Source organism: Saccoglossus kowalevskii, chromosome 12 (genome assembly GCF_978046115.1).
Source record: "Saccoglossus kowalevskii chromosome 12, keSacKowa6.1, whole genome shotgun sequence".
Classification (NCBI taxonomy): Eukaryota; Metazoa; Hemichordata; class Enteropneusta; family Harrimaniidae; genus Saccoglossus; species Saccoglossus kowalevskii.
The window spans coordinates 15,988,139-16,009,466 of NC_140652.1; the positions used below are offsets into that span (position 1 = coordinate 15,988,139).

The following is a 21,328-nucleotide window of genomic DNA, read 5'->3' on the forward strand; positions in this document are numbered from 1 at the left end:
TCTTATATTTTACATTCAACTTGTCAAAAATCACTGGAAATAAATTCCATACGAAACACCAAAAAAGTCTTTTCATCGAAAATAAAAAATAAAAAATGATTCCAGCTAAAATAAAGTATTTCACAATAGTTAGCTTTCAACTTTCCTATGCTATCAGCAATAAAATATCATCTGTACTTTGTAAAAATCTGTACTTAAGTAAAATAATAATTTAATGTTTTTGCAATCTCTTTTATAAATGAGACTATTAAATGCTCATATTGTATTTCAGCAGACATTCTAATAAAGGCATGAACCTAAATCATTGCCAACTGCTTGTTTGTCGGCAAAGAAGTTCATGCATTTATATAATATATATATATATATATATATATATATATATATATATATATTAATGGTTTAATTTGATAAATTTGTTAATGCCACTACCAAAACCTAATGTAATTTGGCTGCTACTAATGCATTTTGTACACTGGTGAAAATGAGATATTACATTGAATTTTACAGTACATATGTACACTACATTTCAAAATGCTATTGTGCACATACATTTGAATATTTAGTATTATATTTTTTTTTTCACCAACACTAAGAGCATTATGTCATACAGGCACATCTTTCCTTTATGGTTTTGATGAGCTATCCCATCACTAGAGTTAGAGCTGTTTTAAATCCTAATGATAAATTAGATAATACATTGAATATTATACAATACAATAAAAGCTATTGTGCACATATACATTCGCATTTTTATTATATCTCTTTTTTCACCACTAATAGCATTATGTCATATGTCTTTATTCGATGAGCTAGCTAGCACCCCCCCCCCACCACTATCCTCCTGATGGGTGACCTTTATACATAGAAAAGAACATAGAATTGAATGTTGATCGATCTGTACGATTATTATAAATGCATGCTATTACATGTATGAGCCATGCATGCATTCACATTTTAAAAACAAAATCATTTCCATCATTATTGCTAGCTTCATTCTGTCAATTACCATAAAATAAATTTTATAAAATAAGTTTTAAGGAAAGAAGTCCATTAAATTACAAACAATTATACAATTCTAGGATTGTAATTTATATCTAATTCATTAAAACGTAAATGGGAAATATAGGCACTGGGTATTATGAATGTCTCTACCCTGGACCTGGGCCCCACTGATGTTACAAATGTGTCAATATTAACTCACTTCTATATTCTACAATTATGGTAAAGATGAAATCATCATTTTACTTCATTATAACAACTGATATCTTTCTCAAGGATTTTAGAATTTAAACATTGAATGTTGTTAATTTTAATGATGTAAACATGCAATCATCATTTCACTTCATTATAACAACTGATATCTTTCTCAAGGATTTTAGAATTTAAACATTGAATGTTGTTAATTTTAATGATGTAAACATGCAATCATCATTTTACTTCATTATAACAACTGATATCTTTCTCAAGGATTTTAGAATTTAAACATTGAATGTTGTTAATTTTAATGATGTAAACATGCAATCATCATTTTACTTCATTATAACAACTGATATCTTTCTCAAGGATTTTAGAAATTAGACATTGAATGTTGTTGATTTTAATGATGTAAACATGCAATCATCATTTTACTTCATTATAACAACTGATATCTTTCTCAAGGATTTTAGAAATTAAACATTGAATGTTGTTAATTTTAATGATGTAAACATGCAATCATCATTTTACTTCATTATAACAACTGATATCTTTCTCAAGGATTTTAGAAATTAGACATTGAATGTTGTTGATTTTAATGATGTAAACATGCAATCATCATTTTACTTCATTATAACAACTGATATCTTTCTCAATGATTTTAGAATTTAAACATTGAATGTTGTTAATTTTAATGATGTAAACATGCAATCATCATTTTACTTCATTATAACAACTGATATCTTTCTCAAGGATTTTAGAAATTAGACATTGAATGTTGTTGATTTTAATGATGCCCAAGGAAAGATTTCATATTACGATACCCCTAGATTTCGCTCATTATTATTAACTGTGGTAATTTTTGCAATACCAAATCATTTTTTTCTGCAACAGAAATGATGAACATGTCCTTGCAACATTTCAGACATGTGAATAGACATATACCATCTGTATAGCGACAAAGTCTGTTGTAAGCACTCTTAAGTGTTGTGAATGGAAAGAAACATATACGTTAAAATGTATGCATTGTATTCATCAACGTAGCATGTGATGCAATGTGACAAGAGGGGCTGTAAAGGCGGTTTAAACATACAAGACAATAAAGTAATAATGCACCTAGCAAAGCTTGAGGCCAGTTACCCTGCACAAGTCACCTTGTTTGTATGATGTACATGTAAGTTGTGTCACTAGATCAGTCAAGCATTTGTACATCTCCTGAAAATCCGTCATGTTTGTTTTTCAGGAAATTTAGTCAGTCAGGTACAATTTGTAAATTGTCACTGAAAACTTAGCATTTTTCCTCACGCATTCCTCAGTGATTTAATTGCCTAATGTGAAAAGTCAGATATTTTTATGGAATATCTGGTACAACTGACATTGGAATTTTGAAAGCTACATAATAATAATAATAATAATAACTTCACTTATTACATCATAATAAAAGTTCAATAAATCATTTTAGGCCGTTATGTAATAAATTTTAACAAAAGTAACAAAAATAAAAATACAAGTTAAAGGAAATTAAGATGGCAAATTAGTCTGAGATAGTGTGATGATAAGCACATGTCGTGTACAAAATATTAACATGAGATGACAGTTCCCGTACAGTTATTTAAATTAAGCATTGCATATTTGTGGATCTGTGTCAGTCTAAATATAGGGCATTTACCCGCATTCAGAGTGTTTTAGTGATTTTTTTTTTGTTGGCCCCTAGATAATTTTCATTAAATGTTTTTCTTTATTCAGCATCTTTTACTGTCTGTATTGACTCAATTTGTGATCACACAAACCAGTCAACTCTTAATGAATTTGTTACAGGTTCAAATGCACTGTAAAAGTGTATTTTTTTTTTTAGATAATTTTTTTTTTTCATATTGAAATTGCTCATGAGCGTTGATTCAGAAATTTAATTTTAAATAAATGGCTATTTTAATTATAAAAAAGAACCAATTAAGGTAATGGGAGGTTTTGTACACAGGTACATATATAGTGTACTCATGTACGTTATTTTGAGCCTGGATAAGTGGCGAGTAGAATATACTTTCTGTTTGTCATTTGCATTGTTTAGTCAAGTAAATGTACGGCCGCTGTGTATGCCCCACATGCAAATTACTGTAATCATTCAAAATACAATGACGAGTAAAAAGACTAAGGGTCACAAACAAAATAAAATATAATCTATGCTACATGTGATGCATAGGAATGTGATACCTGTATAAAAGTGTTTTTTACCATATGGGAATTTTTCAGAATATATTGAAGTTAGTAATAATTTCACACTCCACTGACCTATGTATGTTATTATTAAGGTGCAAATTAAGATACCACACTGCATAGTCACCTGTATGAGTTAAACTTAACTTCAAAGCTGGCTATATGAGCTGGAATTGCCTTTCATATATATTTTGTTCTGAGTAACTTCAACTTATGTGTTGTAGTTTTGTGGTTTTGAAAAGCAAGCTAAGCTGGGTATAACCTATAGCTTCAGGTTATGCAGTTGAAAGCTAAGCTGAATGGTAAGTTATGGCTAGACTACACATGATGCTTTTATTTATTTATTTATATTCAGTGATAGCAGGTTCCATATGTCACCTACATCAAAAAATCTAGGTTCTACAATTGGTAAAACAAGAATGAGAAGGCTCACTTAGAGAGAAAATGCAGTAATATTATTTTGCTAGCATTAAAGACCACAGTGTCAGCCATTTTGAATTAAAATACTGTAGAATACAAAGTACTTTATTTTCGCTTGGAATTTATTTTCGCTATTTTCGCTGAAGGGATGATTCCGTGAAAATAAAATCCAGTGAATATACAGTGTAAATGTGAACTCACAGGTAAAACTTAACATCCACGCTGGCCATATTAGCTGGAATTGCCTTTCATATATATTTTGTTCTGAGTAACTTCAACTTATGTGTTGTAGTTTTGTGGTTTTGAAAAGCAAGCTAAGCTGGGTATAACCTATAGCTTCAGGTTATGCAGTTGAAAGCTAAGCTGAATGGTAAGTTATGGCTAGACTACACATGATGCTTTTATTTATTTATTTATATTCAGTGATAGCAGGTTCCATATGTCACCTACATCAAAAAATCTAGGTTCTACAATTGGTAAAACAAGAATGAGAAGGCTCACTTAGAGAGAAAATGCAGTAATATTATTTTGCTAGCATTAAAGACCACAGTGTCAGCCATTTTGAATTAAAATACTGTAGAATACAAAGTACTTTATTTTCGCTTGGAATTTATTTTCGCTATTTTCGCTGAAGGGATGATTCCGTGAAAATAAAATCCAGTGAATATACAGTGTAAATGTGAACTCACAGGTAAAACTTAACATCCACGCTGGCCATATTAGCTGGAATTGCCTTTCATATATATTTTGTTCTGAGTAACTTCAACTTATGTGTTGTAGTTTTGTGGTTTTGAAAAGCAAGCTAAGCTGGGTATAACCTATAGCTTCAGGTTATGCAGTTGAAAGCTAAGCTGAATGGTAAGTTATGGCTGGACTACACATGATGCTTTTATTTATTTATTTATTTATTTATTTATTTATTTATATTCAGTGATAGCAGGTTCCATATGTCACCTACATCAAAAAATCTACAATTGGTAAAACAAGAATGAGAAGGCTCACTTAGAGAGAAAATGCAGTAATATTATTTTGCTAGCATTAAAGACCACAGTGTCAGCCATTTTGAATTAAAATACTGTAGAATACAAAGTACTTTATTTTCGCTTGGAATTTATTTTCGCTATTTTCGCTGAAGGGATGATTCCGTGAAAATAAAATCCAGTGAATATACTTTTTTTCCTATATTTCACATTAAACTCATGAACAAATCAGTGAAAATAAATTCCAAGCAAAACGCCCAAAAAGCCTTTTCAGCGAAAATTAATTCCAGCGAAAATAAAGTATTCCACAGTAGGTGAAATCAGTGACATTCATAAAGGTCATTTGGAAATAAAAATAAAATGGTTAAATTTAACACAAATCTGGACGGCTTCATTATGGAACAATGCAACCAGATATAAAAGCATGATTATCTATTTTGTGATTCAGTTGAAATGTATACAATGGAGGTTAACTCGCTGTATACGGACATGCATCGACTTGACATATTGACACAACCTAATATACATTTTCAACATTTTAATTTTAATTTTTAACTTCATAATAATTCATAGAACCTTCATATTTCATAGAAGAATTAAATATCATATTGTTTTTCAGCTTCATTATTAATTCATACTAGAGTATTAGTATGTTTTTTGAAGTGTTATTTTTAATTTTGTTAAACGAGTAATTTTAATCAAATAATTTGAAAAAAATCAATTTGTATAAAAATTTCATGAAAATTTAATATTGGTCATTTTCTTTATTTTCTACCAACTTCAAAAAAAACACTAAAGTTATTTATCAACATGAATAACAAACCAGTCAGCAATTTAAGTCATCAAATTCTGTAGTACTGGTAGTATTTTTAACATTATATTTTTAAATAATAGACCATTTTAAAACAAACTACATGTACATGTATTTAAAATAATTATGAATAATAAATGTGTAATTAAAACGACAGAATATACCTATTTATTTAGTGTCCCATGAAGCATGTAGAGTTATTAAATTATTTTATGAACTACGATAATCTTTGTCGCAAACAAATATTAATGTTTGTGAGGACTTTAATGAATCTTGGAACATTTTATTTATATTAGATAAACTTGAGATTTAATTTAATTTAATAAGTGAATATTGTGTTAAAAGTTACACAATATAAAATACAACTATTTGAAGGCAAGAATGTGAAAAACAGTAGAAAAAAATGACGTTCTTTCTATGCAGTAAAATCTTTACTACTTTTTTATGCTGCAAAGGAAATGAATCACAATAAAAGAGTCTTATTCAAATAAGTGATTTAAATAACAACAGCAAAATAATATATTTTGTAATAATTTTATTAATTATTCATATTATGTAAATTACTGAAAAAAAAATGTTCCTTTTGAATGTTAATTGATTATTAATCACTACGGAGTTATGAAAACTACTGGTTATACGGAACGAAAGCTTACACTATATGCCACACGTACTCAAAACAGAAACAACCCTGACCAGGTTTCAACCATTACGACTCTTATGATAAGTGGACGTTATATGCAGTAAAAAAACAACATCCAGTGTGTCTATCTAACTGTTGTTTTATTGCCTCACAGAATTGTTCAAATAAAATTGAAAAAAATAAATTTGAATATCCGGTCATTTGTGACGTAAATTTGAAAATATTTATTACGTTGGAATTGACACTTCATCAATTTTCAACAAATTAAGGTGCGAGGTACAAATTATGATTGCTATTTCTTGTTGTCCAATTTGTGTGATGAAAATCCCTAACGATAGGCCCAAATTAATTCAAAGAGTAATACGCAGTATGTCAAACTGTCAAGGAATGCGAAAACGACTGAAAAAACTGTTTCCATTCTACTGAAAACATCCCATAATACCACGACAGATTACAGGATATTTTGGTGCAAGAAAAAAATTATATTTTGGTGAGGGAGATTACATTGCAACATCATCCTATGCACAGGAAATCAATATTGAGGGGAAAAAATGATTTTATGTCAACGTTCACATCGCTTACCTTAAAAAAGAGATGAAGAATAAAGGAAATACCAGTTCCTTAAAATATCCAAAAAAACAGATAAAGAGGTATCATCACATGTGAGGAATAAAAATAGTCCAATCTGACATGGAATTAATAAATTTCATCCACGAGAAAAAACAGTGAAAAAAGGTGATAGCAATGGCGGCTACTACACAGTAGAAATGTAATGTATGCAAATACGGATGAGGGAGAAAAGGCAAATTTAATCAGAATATTCCATTATTCTCACAAGGGGTGATAGGTTATCAAATTAGCTCGCAGCTGTCTATAAATCTGATTTGTTTATAGATCATAACAATTCTTTGGAGCTATTAGAACATATAAACATAAAATATAATAAATATGACACACATATAAATATTAATATAATGCAATTTTGAACAAACATACTTTATCACATACCCAAATTATTTAAAACATGTTTGTAATAGTAACTACTAACTTTGAAACATTAGTAAACAGGATGCGATAGAACATATATTTAATAGTTCAAAAGATTTTTTTTTAAATATTGATTTGGAAAAATATTTAAAATTTTAAATTTGTATCATATACTATCATGACGTAATATGTTTTAAATTGTAAAAATTATTGTCATGCTAACATGACAAATTTCAAAAAGTACACTGATATGCTACACAGAGCTCAGCTCAGCCCATCCACTTCCATGTTGATCCACCCTCTCTTAATCATGGAATCACCCTTTAAGCTGCTCAATATTTCCTCCCTCATTTGAATAAACCATGACAACCCTGGATCAGTCTACTCACTTACAGGGGTGCTATGCTCAATTGTGAGGGTTTTTTAACACCAATTGCCCACTTTTGAGATATTATTCAGCAAACAAAGCACACTACGCAAATATAATTTTTGAGTTAAAATACATAAAAATAAAATTTTCAGTTATTTTAATATTTTTATCATTGACAACACACATGGATGTACCTAAATGTTGATAATGTTTCACCTCAACTGGTATTCAACCCCTTGAAAGAAAGAGAGGCCCTCACAGACTGACGTCAATAACAAAAATCAATTCATGATCAATAAATTATTGAAGTGCGGTAACTGAGCCAACAAAAGAAAATGAGACAAAAATACAACAAAACTACATCACCTATAGAGGAAGCAAGACGAGTCGTTACTCAGATAAATTAAAAAAATTGATCAAATTATTCTTAATTGAAAAAGCTTTTCTTTTTTCATTTCTTGACTTAAACTGAATATTAGAATAAATATGGAATAAAAATAAGACTTTAAATTAGAATTAAGTACACTGATGTAATGGTAATTATATTTTGTTTACATAATCGTTAACCACAAATTTCATAAAATTGTAAAATCTTCTAATTGCATAATTTTAACTCATTCAACACTAGATCAATTTTTGTCATCTTTAACAGAATAATACCCACAGAATTTTTTTCACCTATTTTTTCCCAAAAAATAACATAAATATATATAAAGTGAAAATGATGTAATGTTCATGCAATGTATGTACCATGTTTGAACAAAATCCGTTCATACATGTACACAACTGAGATCCGGATTCAGGGAATGGTAAAAATGCTTTATTTTGATGAATTTTCAACATTAAAATGGCCATCATTCGGCCATCTTGAATATATAGTAGTCATCGAACGAATATATGTGCAAATGTGTAACATTATGTAGGACATATATAAAAGGTTTGAAAAAAATTGGTCAGAGTGTGCGTCAGAGATATGACTATGGAAAAGCATGGAAGTCCAGATAAACGAATGTAGAGAGAAGAATGCAATTTACAGCTTTTTTATATCGCTTTTTATTCCCTTATTCGTCTTTCACAACACTGAAAGCGTTTACAGAATAAGTGCATGGGTAGATGAAGTTTGTTGTTAATTTTACAAAATTTTAACCTTAGCGTCAAAAGGAACACAGTCCTTCAAAGTACACTCATCAATTATCGCAACATTGAAAACCAAAAAAACTATTTGATCAAGACTCCAAGATAAAAACAGTTTGAGTTTGATAGTTTTAAAATTACTATTATGGGATATATATATTATGGTATTCACAGTTGACTTAAAGTGCCTGTGCAATGCCCACCCTCACGTTTCCCATTTTAGATCTGTGTCCCACTGAAAAGGGTAGTTATTGATTTTTTTGCTGCAAATGATTACTCGTATTCAAATAAATTTGGGATATTTTTCGTGTTGTAGCCACACCCACCTATCGTGAAACGGTCTATTGTTTCCGGATTTCCGACTCTCGCCAAAAGTGCGCCACCAAATGACAAAATGTGAGAGGATGTCATACCCCTGAGCCGTAATAACACTGGTCATTCAGTATACTTTTAAACGATATACATTTTGCAGTCGGCGTTTTTTCTTTTTTTTTTGTCTATTTTATTTTTTTTTTTGAAAGAGAGTTTTTAGATGTTGTGTTGTGGACAGTTGCAGTGAAACGTATAGCCATAGTGTATGTATTCACACGTTTCTATTCGATCCGAAGGTGCGACATCACTTAACCTTAAACTTGGCGCAACACTTTTGAAAGAAATAGATTCCGGACCAGCCCATGATCACCGAGGCGGATTTCAGAAGAGAGAGACGTCCGGCAAGTGTTTCAAATCAGTTGACTTTTTTTGCGATTCTGATTATCGTTTTATAGAGACCATTTAGTCCCTGTTAAGTAAAAGGTAGCAACAATTTTGACAGTGACACGAAAACGAAGCATCGGACAAACAGGAAATTACACAGCCCTTACACACTGCTAACTGTTTTCATTTTCGAAGGCTAAAAGTTTCTGAATTGTTTGGTGATTGGTGTTGAATGTCGAATTCACACCTCTGTTCTTTTTTACCTCCATGCTTGCAGCTTGATCTGCGTAATAATTTATGAAATAAGAATCCGGCCTTGGTCAATGTGTTTCCACCAAATAAAGTTTTAATACGATGTTATAATTATGACAATCACGCCATGGATCAAGCTAACTCGAATCCACTCTGAATTTATCTGTATGTGTGTCGATCTTGATTATTTTTGTTATCCAATTAAATGCCGCTTTTAACGCACTTGCCCTCGCCGTGACCCAACGCGTTCACCTATTTCAACAAAATGTCAATTCATTTCCACGCGGCTGTCATTTATTTAGTAACTGTGATTTGTCGTTTTTTTAATTATTTTATAGTGATCACTATTAATAGTCTAATGTTTAGAATGTGAAAATATGTTCTCTTTTATTTTAATTTTGAAAGTTTTACTCAGACGATCGATGAAATAAAACAGTGTAGTGACGTGCCTAGTAACCTGCTAAATAACGAGATAATTCCGACGTCAAATTCTATTTTGTCCAGCAACAGTGTACAAACGTGCGCCGGTGTCGGTGACGATCACGTTGACCAGCTACACCAAAACGGATATATTTTGCATCTAACTCAACCCCATGCAACAAAAATTGATACTATGTGTTCATTGTGGTCCATTCTTCCTCGACAAACAAGTACATATTAAGCGACAATATAGTCAAAGACGAGAAAACTGCACATGAAATTTGCCTTATTTACACGTATCCGCAATGCAAGCTGCCATGCGACTTCCCCTTCTGCCGTCACAAGGGGAATTTCTATATGCAAATGAGAAGCTAGAAGCCTCGTTTTAAAATACACAAAAATAAAGTTGCCATAGACTGAGTTTAAAACACATTTTTTCACTTAAAAAAAATAATTCATGCTTAGAAACATAAAAATTAATAATATTTATGTATCAATTGATAATTTTAGGCGCAAAAATAGCAGCCATTTCACAGGCACTTTAAGCCTTATGAGAGAGTAATTGGCTGTTATTCGATTTGATGAGGAAAACTAATAAAGTAAGCAAACAAGACAGGAACTTTGAATAATTTATCACCATGGTAATCAAACACATGAGGTACACATGAGGTACACATGAGGAATTAAATGTCATCTTTTTTATTGTTGGCTGAAATGCCCATTGTTCTTTTAAGCAAGACTGAAACATATTAATCATTATATTTCAATTACTGTGGAATACTTTATTTTCGCTGAAAGGCTTTTTGATGATGTTAATGTGAAATATAGGAAAAAAAGTATATTCGCTGGATTTTATTTTCACGGAATCATCCCTTCAGCGAAAATAGCAAAAATAAATTGCAAGCAAAAATAAAGTATTCTACAGTAAGTTTTTTTTGAATGAATAATGAGTTTTGATAAATTTTTTTCCTGCTTTTACACAAAAAGCAAGGCTTGACAGTAAGGGTACTAGTAGTCCTATTGCCGAGATAAGTAAAATTGCTATTCAGACAACTAAATAGTAACTCGCTTACAAGTATAGAAAGATTATAAAAAATATATAAGCAACATGCATTTTCAACAAGTGAGTTTAGAAGTTAATTATGTTAATGAGAGATCATACATGTACCAGTACGTTGCATTTTCATGAATACATTAAAGCGGGAGGGTCGTCACCTGTGCACGTGCAAGAATTGAGTCCCAAGCGACGATAACAACACACGCTAAAAATGCAAAGGCTCATGGGTAGATGCTTGTTTGTAAACAATGGCACGCTATGGACATCTGACGCATGCGTAGGCGACGACTCCCCCGCTTTAATTGCAAACTGAAAAAAATATATATATTGTGTTTTAGTAGGAATTTACATAATTATACTAAACTTAATATTTATTTCTTTACAGGACATGGATGTTTTTTGTTTTTTTTTAAAGTTACGCTATGTCATGTACCAGTGGTTTTAATTTTGTGGAAACAACTCTATATACTATATAATAAATAGTGCTTTTAGATAATTTACCTAAAAGTACAGTTAATATTTTCTATAAATTAAAAGAACAATAGACAACCAAACTAAATAGTTGCTCTGAATAAACATTATTATTCATGTCTTCCACTAATGCATCTAAGCGATTTCTATGTATGGCTGAAGGCCAGCATGTATTGGAGAGGTGCGTTAGATTAATATGTGTTGTCGTAGCAGCGGACACTTGACATTTATCATAAAGTAAGCCATTTAGACAACAAGACCTACTGAGTATGAATAACAAGCATGAAATGTCAAAATATACGTAATAGTTGGCATACTGAACTTTTTACATTTAGAGATAATAGACAAATTGCAATATTCAGTGAAAAACTATGATGATATCCGTACAATGTGTATAATATGAGAATATTGCGAGGATAGTATGCACCATGACAGTATCGACCGACGCGCAGTTGATCACGTACTGTCTGAGTGCATACTTTGCAGTATCCTCATAATGATCATACATGTATTATTATTATACTTCTTTTCCTCCCAGGACTATATTATGGGAATACTGAAATCTGGAACGCTTAGAACAGATTTAGCAAACTTCTTAGTGTGAGGTCCGGTCAAACCCTGTTTTTTTTATTATTAGAGAACGCTTACACACGTAATCCTTCCATATTTGGAATTCAAATTTCCTAATATGGTAAGATGAAAATACCCAGTTCAATACCTCAAAATTACGGCACGCTGTAACTTATGGTGTTACGGTGACAGATGTATAATAATAATTACTGTATTTTGTGCTACATTTCAGTGGGAATATGCAAATAAAATCGGCACATTTTCTGAATCAGCATACAGCAGCAATCATGCAGACATGTACGTGTCCCAGGAGCTCCATGCTCTGACTCGGCATTGAGCAGTTCACCTATACACGCCTTATAGAACACCATGATTTCACCATTATTCAAACAATATAGGACATTATACCTGGCCAACTTAACAACAAACAATGTCATATAAATTGAGTGCTTGATAATCTTGCATAAATAAAGTTTACCGTATCTTTCAAGTATGCAGCCTATACGTGCTAAAATGCACTGTACAATGTATCCATATATTCATACAAGAATTCATACAAGACCAAAAACAAACGCGGATGATAGAATCTGTGAAAGGTGTGGTACTAATAAAGTTGAGGATGAATTTCACTTTCTGATTCATTGTCCAAAAGACAAACAAGCAGGAATGAGGTTATTTCAATCAGCACAAACCTCAAATCATCATTTCAATATGTTAGATAATGAAGCAAAGTTTATATATATTATGGGCAACATACATATAGAACTGGCAGTTTTTATTAACAAAAGTGCCTTTTCCAAACCAGTGTTAATATTATATTTATTTTCATTATTTCAGTGTGTTCTATTCAAAATGAATAATGTCAATAAAGTTATTATTATTAATATTATATTCACAGGTATGAATTGGTATGGGGGAAGAGCATGCAATAATTCAAGGGGTAGTTTTTTTTTTCCAGTTTGCCACTTTCTAATAAAACTTGATTACTACAAAGAAAATGCATAATAATTATAGAATTACTATCAGACAACCTTGACTCTGAGTTAAAAAAACAGGAAGCATATGACTGATAATGCATACACATGGCTCTAAAATGAGTTGGTTTCTAATCTAATGAGTAAAATAAAATGCTTGTCCCACTCTAAATTCCTTTATCACCATATGGCCGATAATAATTCTAATACCACTCAATTTAAGTTATTCCTAGAGGTCATAGGTCAATGATAACAGGCACATCGCCCAGAAATGAGTCAATTCAAAAAAATTATAGAGTTAAAATACCACATTTACTTTATTAGAATCACTAAAAACCAAAATTCACATTAGCTGTATACTGAATTATTAAAATATTTATTCTGACCATAGAAACAACTCTGTAATTTACATAAGCGCATACATTACTAGAGCAAATGCGATATATTTAATACATACATGTATACTTTCAATAATAAATTGAACGCTCATGTCCATTGTTTATAAATATTGAACAAATATAAGTTTGTATTCTTTACATTATTTACTAATAAGATTGCACTACAAGAATTTTTCTGATTAGATGAAAAATTGTGATAAAAGCAAGTTCGAAGTCCTAAAAATATTAAGTCATATGTTTAATTGAAATCAGTTTGAATATGGAATACTTCTGTGCAATATTTAGCAGTATAAAGTGACTGAGGTTCAATCATTATTATAATAGTGACACATTTTTTATCTGCCTGATCAACAATGCATCATATCTCAAATTCTAACAAGTCATTGAAAATGACACAGACCCTGTTAAATTAAGTTCTCTTTGTGCTCGTCATATTAAAGTGGAGGGGTTGTCGCGAGCGTGTCCTTGAAACTTGAGTTCCAAGTGGCGTATACAAATAGCGTGTATTAGTAATATGGTCAAAAATAAAAACAGCCGTTATTCGGCCATCTTTGATCTGATTATGAAACACACTGACTGATATATATATGATGTATGTGCCAAATACAAATGAAAATGGTACATAAATTGTGGAAATATAGTAGTAAGGCCAAAAAGTCAGATGGCTGTCAATCGGCCATCCTAAACCAGATTTTAAAACAAATTGTCATGGACATGCATCCTAACATGTATAAAGTACATGTATGTGCCAAATTTGAATGAAAACTGACAGAGCATGTCTAAGATACCGCATGAAAAAAAAATATAAACAAATTCCTGCCAGTCGACCATCTTTGTTCCAATTGCGAAATAAATCGTCATGGACATGTATCCTAACATGTATATAATCTATATACCAAGTTTGAATGACAACTGACAAAGCATGTCCAAAATACAACATTTTCAAAAAACAAGATGGCTGCCAGTCGGCCATTTTGAATCGAATTGCTAAACCATTGCATATGCATATGTCCCACGTAAGGTACTAGGCACATGCAAAGAATGAACGGAATCGGTCCACAGGATTCTGAAATATGACTCTGGACAGACTGAGGGAGGGACGGACGGATGGACACACGGACGGACGGACAGACAGACGGACAGACTCAGGAACTGACGGACGGTCGGGGACATGTATCCTAACATGTATGATCTATGTACTGAATTTGAATGAAAAACTGACAAAGCATGTTCAAAATACGTCATTTTCAAAAAACAAGATGGCTGCCATTCGGCCATCTTTGATCCAATTGTGAAATAAATCGTCATGAACATGTATCCTAACATTTTTAATCTATGTACCAAGTTTGAATGAAAACTGACACAGCATGTCCAAAATACAACATTTTCAAAAAACAAGATGGCTGCCAGTCGTCCATTTTGAATCGAATCGCGAAACCACTGCATGTGCATATGTCCCACATAAAGTACTAGGCACATGCAAAGAATGAACGGAATCGGTCCAAAGGATTCTGAGATATGACTCCGGACGGAAGCATGGACGCACAGACACACGGACGCACAGACGCACGGACGGACGGAGACCGAATTATAAGTCCCCATTTTCAGACTTCGTCCGAACAGGGACTAATAATGGTTTGCATATAAGCATCACGCATATTAGCAGTTTTTCTGATCAAACACAATTGTGTGACGTCGCAGTATATGTATTATCAACATACACAAAAGTACATGTCATAGTTAAATTATTCTGTCTAAACAGATGAAAACTAAATTTTAATAGTTCACTTAAGAACACAACGAGAATATGATACATTATATTATATACCAGGTACATGTACCTAGTACTAAAAAACATAGAATTTATAGTTTTGAAAAAGCCATATCTGCACTCATTCCAACATTCAAGTTTTCTCTTATTCAGTCAAACTCAGTAAATTTTCAGCTCAGTAATCTTGATTTGCCACTTTTCATACCGTAATTAGTTTAGGATTGTGCATTCTAACGAAACAAGCTCCTGTGGACAGATCTGAGCTTCAAACAAAATCTATTAAGTGTTCTAAAAACAATCACTCTCAATAAAACTAAGTTGAATTTTACATTATATATATCCTTCCTAGAAAAACTAAAAATGACATCAGCTCTATTAGTAGCGCTTTGGTAAATGACAGTTTTTAAATTAATTATTACCAGTCATCTAGTATATCAGGTCTGAAAGGGCCAGCTTCATTTGCTGCACCCCTCAAAAGTTACAGAACGAGGGCCCTCACATGACCTTTTGACCTTTCCAGGAAGTGTACCATTAGTTGCCTTTATCTTTTGAATGGAGTGTGTTTACATCTGTTTGTTTACATGTGCATTTATTAGTGCAACTATACAAACGTATATAGTGAGTGAGAAACTGTCTTTTAATAGTGTTTAAGCTTACATTAGTGTTAAACCGTATAAAACAAAAGTTGGAGTATCAAAAAATACATAATTCTGTGATCAGTTTGAGTTTTAGGAGCCAACAAATTACAACAACCTGCCAAGAAATTACATTTGCAATATTCAGTTTGGTGGACATGTAAATATTATAGTTTTTAAACATTTCTGTGCTACATCTACATGTACATGTACATTACTTAACCACGGTAGTATACAAACAACAGCACAGACAGATTATTTGACAGAACCATGGTAAATATACCGTAATGAGACCTACCAGTTTTGAGGTCAAAAAAGGTCAGAGATAACAAGAATATGCACACTTAGCATCAAGTAGACGCATGCATCCAATTGGCCTTCTATGGTCACTTAATAGGACTTATCTACTAATAAACACGAGGAACGGTTCGTGACTTAATTGTACTGCATTTAAAGCCTGACAATCAAACTACTGTACATGTAATGATTTTTTAATTAAAGCGTGGTGGTCGTCGCGCAGCGCAGCGCATGTTCGAATTTCATGTAAATAAATAATGTATTTTACACGCGTTGTATACATCGCCATTTTCACTCAAAATTAATTTTCGCAAAAGGATGATTCAGTGAAAATAAAATCCAGTAAATATACCTTTTTTCCTACATTTTACATTCAACTCGAAATCAGTGAAAATAAATTCCATACAAACACCCAAAAAGTCTTTTCAGCGAAAATTAATTCCAGCGAAAATAAAATATTTTACAGTATTTGTCAACACTTACAGCACAACTAGATTAAGTTTTAAAAAGCATGTACATGCTTGCACTTTAAAGAACATTTCTGCTGGGCATAGAAGAGCTAAAATGAATAAGATTAAGTTGACTGATAAATCACAGAATGGGTTAGCCTACTAAAAACATTATAAGCAGACTAGATAAGCATTTACTGTTGAGACATCGCCCACTGACATGGCTTGTATATCAATCATATCAGCTAACAGTAAGCCATTTGTTAAGCACATGTACAATGTACCGGATGTTCACGAGTGACGAATGACTGGTGCCAAACTCATCAGTTAATTGCTGCGTTCCTGACTGATTGTCTCAAAGACAGACGTCACTTTCATGGATGCCAGTTAACTAACCAGATCAGAGACCTCAAAAAATGGCTATGGCATACTTGTTTCATTTCATAGATATATTTCATATAACATTTTCCTAATGAATTTGTAATTATTTGTTGACTTGCATCCAAATAAGGCAAATGTATGTATACATACAGTCAGACCTAAGTAAAGCAAACAGACATATACAATGTGAACCTGTGGTCTTTAGATGTAGATTGGATTATTTTTTTCTTATGGATCAACGCCAACTTATGCATTTGACGTTTTGTCAAGAAACTATTAAAGAAGATGGTACTGCTTTATAAGCGAAATTATTATTTTTGACTCCTAAAAAATGGTGAATCTGCGAAAATATTGCTGAAAGAGTGTCACTATAGACAGGTGTTTTTTACAGACAGGTTATTATGTCTCGGGACTGCCTAAAAGCGATCACTATATGCACAAGTTTGAATGTACATAACCAACCATGTGACATGATATGACTGAAAGTAAAAACTTTCTATCCAACATGTCAAATACTGTGAACTTAAATTTAATTATCTTTAGAAATATTCACCATTCGATGACAATATTATCTTAGATATATTTTTTTTTTGTAGCACTTGAAGTATAAAGTAATATGTGCCGTATCCTTGGGGTGGAGCTACGTAACAAGACGTTCCACATTGCTAAGATGCGCATCACTGTACATGCATTTCTATGAGCTCTATGCGTGCTGCTGTGGAACGCCGGTCATGTCGTTGAAAGAGAAGACAACACAGACTCAACTTTGAAGTAATCCTGAACAACCAAATGTACCGGTATATATGTTACACACGTAGGGCTAATCTTACACTGTTCTTGAGAGCCTCAACAACCATCCCAAAGTACTGTTTTCTGCGAGTTTTAGGCCTTTGTTTTCACCGCGAGGGTTGCCAGGCGGTGAAAATGTCTGCCCTCAAGGATACCAAATACAAGATCTGCAAGATATCTGGGTCAGAGATTTTTAGCAAATAGATGAACATCGCCGAGCATTTATGAAGATTTGGCCGTGATCAAATTTTTCAGTAACTTATGGTATTAACAAGTCCTTTAAATCACATATGCAACTGACAACTCTCTAATGCAGCCAACTTAATTAATCAATTGGATAAGATGCAAGTCAGGGCATTTGTTTGATGAACACCCACTTCTGAAGTTGTCCTGTTCTTTTCTTCCTTTTTAAATTTATAAATGTTATATAGAGATTTCATAGCATTTTGTTACCAGTGTGTCCAAGCAAACATGAAACATTTTATACTTCATAGGCTACCTAGTTGTGTTGAGTGTGTTCTAAAGCAGGAATCGAAACAGCATTGCATGTTGGGATTTTAGATACATTTGGGATAAAAAAACAATCAGACATGTTTTAACACACAGAACTCATAAACGCCAAAACTGCTGGTTCCAATTCCTGGCTCCTTTTAGTACATGTTAATGACTTCAAATAAGTTTAACAGATAATACAGCTTGAACAGCACTCACACTTGTGACAAAGTGACACCTAAGCAAAATTTATGATATATAAATGCAGGGATTTGTTTAAACAAGGGAACAGGGGCGCAGCGCCCTCATCCCATGGTCATGCGCCCCCCTTACCCCAGGGAGCAGATCCTCTAGCAACCATAAAATTCTGATTGACCAGGGATCACATGTGGCCACAGTCTTCAACTGTGACCTGTCTGATAGTAATTTTGGCCCCAAGGAAGCCATAGAATGCTCCATTTTAACTTAGAATTATCAAAAACTCCTGTAAATGGATGAATATTATTTCCTGTATAACATATGCAAGTGTCATGTAAATGTATGGAACATTGTTTTTAGTAAAAAATAGTATTCATATTCAATAGGGCTGGCTGGATCAAATATAAAGTAGTTTAAATTTTGGCCTTGAATATCTTCTATGAATATCACCAGATTTCCCTTAACAGTCATCTCTCATCTAGACATATACATGTATTCTCTAGTCTTAACACAGCGGACAGGTAATGCCTTAACTCTAGAAATGTTTTGCACCTTACAACGTTATTTACATTTAAAGTGACAATTACTGTAAGACAAATGGTAGAGACGACAAGGTCATGCATGTTAGCTTGTTTGTTACATGATATATATAGGTGTATGTGGACAATCAGGTACAGTACAGCGTTGACATAACCCATCACATTTACATTTCAATCACGTATTTCTGTGCATTTTACAATAAAAAAACAATATTTGGTGCAAATAATTCCAGCATATACATGTATGCTATTCATGCTATCATGTTCACCTTCTCCAACCAACACTCAAGAGTCAACAACATGTTAATGCTTTCATGAATTTTAATCCGGGACAAATCAGTTTTGACATACAATTTATTAATGAGTGAGGTTTATTATATAACAGGAAATGGCAGAGAACAACTTAATTAAATTTGTGGCCAATGGAGATTGCTGGAGATCGAGTAATTAATAATTAAATTAAGAATAAGAAATTGTGCATCTTGTGAATGAAAACAAATTAAACTGACTAGCATGGGTTTATAGGTTATGAAAGTTGCTTGTTTTGCTTTAAGCTTGATGGACTATGACACAGGACTATGAAAGCTGATTGTTTGCTACCTATGTTACTTGTGATAATGGAAGACCAATACACTTTCTGATTCACTGATAGGTCACCTGACCACAACATTATATCAAATAATAGACATGATTGGCTAGTATATTAGCCTACCACCTGTGAAACATCAATCAATTTCTGATTCACAGATAGGTCACCTGACCACAACATTATACCAAATCATAGACATGATTGGCTGGTATATTAGCCTACCACCTGTGAAACATCAATCAATTTCTGATTCACTGATAGGTCACTTGGCCACAACATAATATCAAATCATAGACATGATTGGCTGGTATATTAGCCTACCACCTGTGAAACATCAATCAATTTCTGATTCACTGATAGGTCACTTGGTACCAACATAATATCAAATCAAAGACATGATTGGCAGGTATATTATTCATATTGCAACCATGTACATGTGATTACATGCAGCTGATGAGTGCATGGTATGTTTTACAAAGTTTGAAAAAACACCAACCAAACAAGACCAGGTTTAGTGTGCTTTTATGATTAGCAAATCAGAAATATGGAATATACAGGTATTTGGCCAATCACGGTTTGATGTTCAATTGTTATGAGCTAACCTATCAACAAACCATTAATATGGATTGGTAATTCCACAGGTGGTTGGCTTAAAACTGCTTTTAAATCTACTATACATCTACAGTACAGAACAAGTGTAGTTAAACATTTAGCTGGCTTTCAGGTGCCTTAAAGTTAGCTTAAAGCGGGAGGGTCGTCACCTGCGCACATGCAGGAATTGAGTTCCAAGCGACAATAACAACACATGCTAAAAACGCAAAGGCTCATGGGTAGATGCTTATTTATAAACACTAACACGCTATGGCCACCTGACGCATGCGTAGGTGACGACCGACTCGCTTTAACTTTCTTTTAAAATCATTAGGTATGTAAATTGCTCAGTAATCTGCATAAATATGTCTTATTAGTAACTTAGGTAAATATTATTAAGTTAAAATTAATAATGACAATAATACTAACATTAAAATTTTTTTTCAAAAATCCAAAGCTAGTTGAGAGCCAGCTTGGTAAAATATTATTTTATATGGCAATTAAAGCGCAGTGGTCTTCGTGCAGCGCGTGTTTGAATTTCATGTAAATAAACAATGTATTTTACATGCGCTGTATACGTCGATATGAGTCCCATATCGAACAGAACGTGACACGACGACTGCCGCCCTTTAAAGTAGAAGTACAATATTGTCTGTTGGTTGAGTTGCAAAGCTATGCAACTAATAATAATACGTACATGTACTGTACACGTCATGCAATCAGCAGCTATAATCCACACATGAAGTGCATACAATATGTTACATCAATACTGGAAAGTTTAATACAGTCTATGGAAGTAACAATCAGCATATCAAACAAGTAAAGTATCCGGGAACACTGGGTAGTGTTTCTATGGTAACAGTTTATATGACGTCAGTAGCCGAGTCAGAGGCCATATGATGCCAAATTGACGACAGTCATGCTTTCATGATGTGAAGAGATAATCACTAGTTTAAATACTCAACTTTTTTTGTGCCTGACAGCAGTTTTGGTGATTTTGACAATTTTT

General features: G+C 32.6%; 1 protein-coding gene across 4 annotated transcripts in view; it reads right to left on the reverse strand.

The window, feature by feature from the left end:
* LOC100313746 (synaptotagmin 1) overlaps nucleotides 1-21,328 on the reverse strand; it is a 66,082-nt gene that overhangs the window by 24,512 nt on the left and 20,242 nt on the right. The window contains 1 exon segment of one of the 4 annotated variants that reach the window (NM_001168195.1): nucleotides 6,842-6,995. The exons of the other annotated variants lie outside the window; for them this stretch is intronic. The gene's annotated coding sequence lies outside the window, so the exon portion shown is untranslated. 4 annotated transcript variants of the gene reach the window in all.